Raw genomic sequence first — 7,060 nt, forward strand, 5'->3', positions numbered from 1 at the left:
ATGTTTATTTCGTGGTAGAATCTTAGTGAGCATATGAGCAGGGTTCCTATCTGTATGGATCTTTTCCAAGGATAACTGTTCTTCCTCCAACACATGCCGGATCCAATGGTACCTTAAGTCAATGTGCTTGGTTTTTGAATGAAATGTTGGGTTTTTCATCAAGTGAATGACACTTTGACTATCACAATATAACACATACTTGTCCTGTTTTATTCCTATCTCTCCTAAGAATCGCTGCATCCACAACATCTCTTTACAAGCTTTTGTTGCAGCTATGTAATCTGCTTCTGTTGTAGAGAAGGCTACTATTCTTTGTAGCCTTGACACCCAAGATACTGCTGCAGCTACAAATATATACAAATAACCTGTAGTGGACTTTCTGGTATCCATGTCTCTAGCCATATCCGCGTCCGTAAATCCTTCAAGCACAGTCTCATCATAACCAAAACATAAACAATAATGACTAGTACCCTTGAGATACCTTAAAATCCATTTTACTGCTTGCCAATGTTGTTTGCCTGGATTAGTAAGGAACCTGCCCAATACTCCCAGTGAATATGCAATGTCTGGTCATGTGCATACCATGGCATACATTAAGTTGCCAACTGCTGAAGCATAAGGAATTTTGCTCATCTCTTCTTTCTCTTTGTCATTACTAGGACATAATTCAGTACTCAGCTTGATGTGGACTGCAAGGGGTGTACCAACTGGCTTGGCATCCTTCATATTAAACTTGTCAAGCACCCTCTTGATATATTTTTCTTGTGACAGCCACAACCTCTTGCTTATCCTGTCACGCATAATCTGCATGCCCAATATCTGTTGTGCTAGTCCCAAATCCTTCATTGCAAATTTGCTACCCAAATCTTTCTTCAACCTATTGATCTTATTCTTATCATGCCCAACAATCAACATGACATCCACATATAACAATAATATGATATACTTTCCTTGATCATACCTCTTGATATAGACACAATGGTCAGCTTCCAACCTCTGAAATCATGTTCCAACATGAATGAATCAAATTTCTTGTTCCATTGTCGAGGTGCCTGTTTCAACCCATAGAGACTCTTCTTCACCCTACAAACAAGGCCTTCTTTTCCTTTTTCTATGAAGCCTTCTGGCTGCTCCATATAAATTTCTTCCTCCAATTCACCATGAAGGAAAGCAGTTTTTACATCTAATTGTTCACATTATAGGTCTAAAGCAGCAACTAGACCAAGAATGACTCTAATGGATGACATTTTAACAAGAAGTGAAAAAATTTCAGTGAAGTCAATACCTTCTTTTTGGGCAAAACCTTTCACCACCAGTCTTGCTTTATACCTCTCCTTGTTTTTGTCACCTTCATGCTTAATCCTGTACACCCATTTGTTTTGTAGAGCCTTTCTACCTTTTGGGAGGTTTACCAACTCCCAAGTTTTATTTTCCTGCAAAGAGTTCATTTCTTCTTCCATTGCTTTCTTCCATTCTTTACTGTGCTAGACTTTACAAGCTTCTTGAAAACAATTAGGTTCACCTTCATCAGTCAACAAAATATAGTTTGAAGGAGGATACCTTTTTGAAGGCTTATGAGGCCTAGAAGATCTACGAACCAACTGTGGTGGTGCATTGTCAGGTTGAATCTCTTGTAAAGGTTCCTACAAGATTCCTTCTTGTTGCTGTTCATTATTTTCCACTTCTTGTTCTTCATGCTTCTGAATTTGCTGTTCATTTTCTTGTATTGGTGGTATGTTTTCCTGCTGCTCTTCAAACCTGTTAACTTTCTTGACCTCCAACTCACCTACAATCCTCTTGAACATTTCTGACTCGTTAAATATAACATCTCTGCTTCTAATAATTTTATGATTGAATGGATCCCATAGACGATAACCAAGATCTTCATCCGCATATCCCAAAAAAATGCATTTCATCGATTTATCATCTAGCTTAGTTCTATTTTCTTTGGGAATATGTATGAATGCTTCACATCCAAAGATTTTCAAGTGAGCATAATTCAAATTCTTACAAGTCCAAACTTCTTCAGGGATACCACAATCCAAGGCTGTAGTTGGAGATCTATTTACGAGGTAGCAAGCGGTCCTGACTGCTTCAGCCCAAAAATCCGTCTCTGAACTGGAATTGGACAACATACTTCACACATTTTCCATAATGGTGCGATTCATCCTTTCTGCGACACCATTCTGTTGAGGAGTACTAGGCATAGTCTTCCCATTCTTTATGCCAAACCTGTTACAATATTCCTTAAATGCATTTGAGCAATATTCTCCACCATTATCTGTTATTAAACACTTCAGCAATTTGTTAGTCTCCCTTTCAACAGCAACATGGAATTTTTTAAATATTCCAAAGACTTCACTTTTGTTTTTCATAGGATATGCCCAAACTTTCCTTGATGCATCATCTATAAAGGTTACAAAATATGATGCTCCTCCTAATGATTTGATGTTAACAGGCCCAAACACATCTGAGTGTACCAATTCTAACACATTTTTCTTTCTATCATGGCCACCTCTAAGGAATGAAAACCTTCTTTGTATCCCATATATACAATGCTCACAAAGATCAAGACTGTAGGATTTCAAACCTGGAAATAAATTTTTACCAATAAGGATTTTTAAGCCCTTCTCGCTCATGTGACCCAAATGCTTATGCCACAGATTTGTTGAATTTCATTCTTTTGTGACAGCAGCCAAGTCTGATTTTTCTATCAGTGTCTTCAATGTGTATAATGTTCCTATCTTGGGTCCTTTGGCCATGACCAATGCACCTTTGCTAATTTTCCAGCCTCCTTTTCCAAAGCTTGTCGAATAGCCTTCATCATCCAGTCATCCCACAGAGATTAAACTTATGCGCATTTCTGGTACATGCCTGACCTATTTCAACAATATATCTTGTCCATCTTTCATCTTGATCTGGACATCTCCCACTCAAACAATACTACAAAAATGATTATTCCCCAAATACACTCTTCCATAATCACCGGGATTATATGAAACAAAACTATCTTTGCATGTGAATACATGGTGAGATGCCCCAGAGTCAAGGATCCAATCAAAGCCACTGCTAGACGTATATACACATGCATCCTCTACTGAAATAGTAAACAACACATCACCATCTATGACTACAACAATAGTCTCACCTTCATTAGTGCTAGATGACTTGTGATTTGTACTAGATGGCCTCTAATCCTTTTGTCCTTTCTTCCAGATTCGACATTCTTTCTTCATGTGCCTGGGTTTGGCACAATAAAAGCTGATGATCCTTCCTCTCTTTGATTTTGATCAGCCTCTAATCTTGATTGCCCTTGCCGGCCTCGATCCATTCTCCTACCACGATTAGCTAGAGCTAGAGCTTCTCCTCGTTGGTTTTCCACAATTGACTTGCGTCACAGTTCCTCATTCATTAAATTGTTGTTGACATCATCAAACTTTAGGGTCTCTGTAGTTGTTGAAGTGCTCATAGCTACAATTAAATTTTCCCAACTGTCTGGCATAGAACACATTAACAAAACATCTCTAACTTCATCATCTAAAATGATTTTAACATAGGCAAGCTGATTAGTAATAATATTAAATGCATTCAAGTGCTCAGCAAATGAAGCACCCTCCTTCATTTTGAGATTATAAAGCTTCTTCATCAAGAACACTTTGTTTGATGTTGTGTTCTTCTCATATAGATCATGGAGCTTCTTCCATAATCCTTTTGCCTTCTTTTCTCCAGACACATTGAAATAAACATTATTTTCTAAATATTGGTGGATTGTTGTAATCACCTTTCCATCTAGCTTATTCCACTCTTCATTTTTCATCGATGAGGGTTTCTTTGTTATGCCCTCAATTTATAAATATTGATCCTTTAAGATCAGTATATCCACCATCTGTGATTTCCATAGGGAAAAATTAGCCCCGCACAACTTCTCCATATCTGTAACTGTTGTCTCTATTTTCAATCAAATTCAAGCCCCAAAACACAAAAACTCCACTTAAAACTAAAACTTTAATTATTACTCTTCAAAATTTAGTAATATTGACCTTTCTCCTTTTAAAATACCTTTTTCAAAATTCCTGCTCCTTTTTAAAATATACTTTTCAAATTCCAACATATAGTTATATATGTTTAATAATAAATATAAAAACATATATAATGTTTTAACCTTTTCACATTGCACACATACATATGTTGGTTTGAGAAAAAACTTGACGTATATGTGCAAGCTTGATGTAAAAAAAAAAACTTACGAACACCATGTTTCAACTCCAAACTCCACAGGTCTCCACTTTTCAAACTCCAGCAACATGTTTCAACATAGATCCATGACCTTGTTTTTCTTGCAGCAATTGTCTTTTAGCTCCAGCTTTCCTCAGTATTTCCTGGACAGATCCTTCAATAGCTCCAAAGGTAATAGTGAACGTTTTAACAAATTCTGCGAGAGTAAGGGGATGACACTAAGCGGCTTTCACAGTGGATATTCGAAGCTCGGGTATCAGTTGTTAGACCAGAGAATACATAACACACAGCGGATTTATACTCAGAGATAGAAAAATGGAGAAACAACAAGATTACTCAATCAGAAACAACGGAATAGATAAAACAATCTGTTGGGTCCCTATAATACTAGTGATTACCCCATTACTATTGTATTTATACCCCTTATTTATATTGTTGTGCCCCTATTACCCCCATATTTTTATTTCTATGGCCCATAGAATCCCTCTATTGTTATTTTTGTGGCTTTATATTATTATTGTTAGGTCGGCTGGATTATATTGTGACTCCTTAGACTCCTATATAGAGAAAGGAGGTTTTGTCATTTGTATCATCAAAGAATTGTTCATTTATGTAATGTAAAGGAGGTTTCCCCCTCGAAGAGGCTAAATTCTAAGGCGTTGATCTTTCTTTTCTATCTTTTCTTGAGCTGGTCATAACATTTGGTATCAGAGCTTTGGATTCTAGGGTTTCGCTGCTCCAAACAGGTCATCGTGGCATTTTCGCTATAACTTCTTTTCTGTGATGTTTCAGAAGTTGCAAAAAGAACCCATTTGAGAAGAAATCATGCTGAACCTTGGATCCGAATTTCAGAGCTTCTTGCGCGATATTTGCAGAGCTATGATCTGAGGAAGTTGGTCTTTTTGCAGACTCCTGAATTACATTCAAAATAGGTGACCTGGGGAAAATCGTCATAACTTTCTCTCCAGGGATCGGATTGAAGTTTCGTAAGAAGGTACAGAAATAGGACGGACTGTAGTTTCTTGTGGGTGTTTTTCCGATCCAAAGGTCGAAACAGTGACTCTCGGCATGTCGTACAAGTTAGCTCTACTGAACTAGTTTATAATCAAGTCACTGTGGGAGATATCGCATAACTCTTCCTTGGAGAATCCAATTTGGGTCAGACTTGTGGCATTGGAAAGAGGACACAGAGAGCTACTACAGTTTACAAGTTCAGAACTAGTTTATTGGAAAGTACAAAGATACATCAGAGGAAATATCGAGCTCCTACAAAGTGAGAAAAGGTGTGTAGATTTTTTTTTTAAATTTTTGCTTAAGCTTGGTTTGAAAATTTATTTTGAAGGAATTCAAAGGGCATAGTAGAGCATTATTATCAGTAACTGATGACCGGAGGAAAGAAAATGCAAACACCTAGTAAGGAACCTGAAAGCTCTAGCATGACTCATGAAGAAGAGGAAGAAATGCTACATGATATATCAAAATTACAAGAATAGGTGCAACAAATGTCACGCTCACAAAAGTTAACAGATGCTAAGATAAATGGCGTGGAAGCTAAGATAAATGGCGTGGAAGCTAAGATGAATGGCATGGAAGCTAAGATGGACAATTTGAAGATATATTTGAACACAAATTTGAAGACAGGCATGGCAGATTTGAAGACATATTTGACTAATTTTCTACAAGAAATACTTACTAATGGTGAAAAGGTAGTAAAGGAAACTCATGATGAGAACAAAAGAAATGTTAATCATGATTCCATAGACGCTAATGTCGGATCGAAGAATCACCACATTCCAAAAATCGATATGAGGAAGTTTGATGGCAAGGATTCTGCCACATGGATATTACAGATGGAGCAATTCTTCGATCTCAATAATGTGCAAAACACACAAAAGGTACGTATGGCAACTTTATATTTGGAACCAAATCAGTTTGTATGGTACAATGGCTTTGTTCTCGTAAACAATTTATCACTTGGGCAATTTTTACGGAAGAATTGATAGCACATTATGAGGATACAAAAAGAAACACTTTTTTTAACCAATTGATAAGTCTCAAACAAAAGGGTTCAATAATGGGGCACATTGAGGAGTTCCAAAAATTGAACATAAGGGTAAAAGATATTCCAGAGAGGCATAGGATTGATGTGTTCATAGGGTCTTTAAAGGATAATATCCAACATAATGTGCGCCTTTGGGAACCTGATTCATTAGAGAAGGCATTCAGGTTAGCAAGAAAAATGGAAAGCAAAATTATGGCAACTAGGAAGCATACCATTCACAACTATAAAGATGGAAGTGTTGTTGCCCATAGTCTTCCACAACCTACAAGGTTGACACCACAACAATTGGAAGAAAAAAGAGCAAAAGGACTTTGTTTCAATTGTGATAGCAAATACACAAAAGGTCATAAGTGTGCTGAGAAGAAATTATTCTACATAGATTGTGAAGAGGAAGAAGAAAATGAGCAAGAAAGGTCAAAAGAAGAGGATATATTCCAGGAACGAAGCCTAGATGAAGAACAAATAAATCCGACCATATCTTGTAATGCATTGGCGGGAATTACCACTCCTCAAACCATCAAGATAGAAGGACAAATCAAGAAGAAAAAGGTAATAGTGTTGATTGATTCAGGAAGCACCCACAATTTTATTCATTGTAGGGTAGCAAAAGAATTGAATTGCTTCCTATATCTAGCACGAGGGTGTCAAGTGATGGTTGCAAATGGAGGAACAATAAATTGTTCTGGAAAGTGCCATAATATCAAGCTATCCATGGGAGAATATGTATTGACTAGTCCAATGCTTTCCATTCCAATGGGAGGT

Source organism: Pinus tabuliformis, chromosome J (genome assembly GCF_031772625.1).
Source record: "Pinus tabuliformis cultivar Carrire ecotype Pingquan chromosome J, CPIR1, whole genome shotgun sequence".
Lineage (NCBI taxonomy): Eukaryota > Viridiplantae > Streptophyta > Pinopsida > Pinales > Pinaceae > Pinus > Pinus tabuliformis.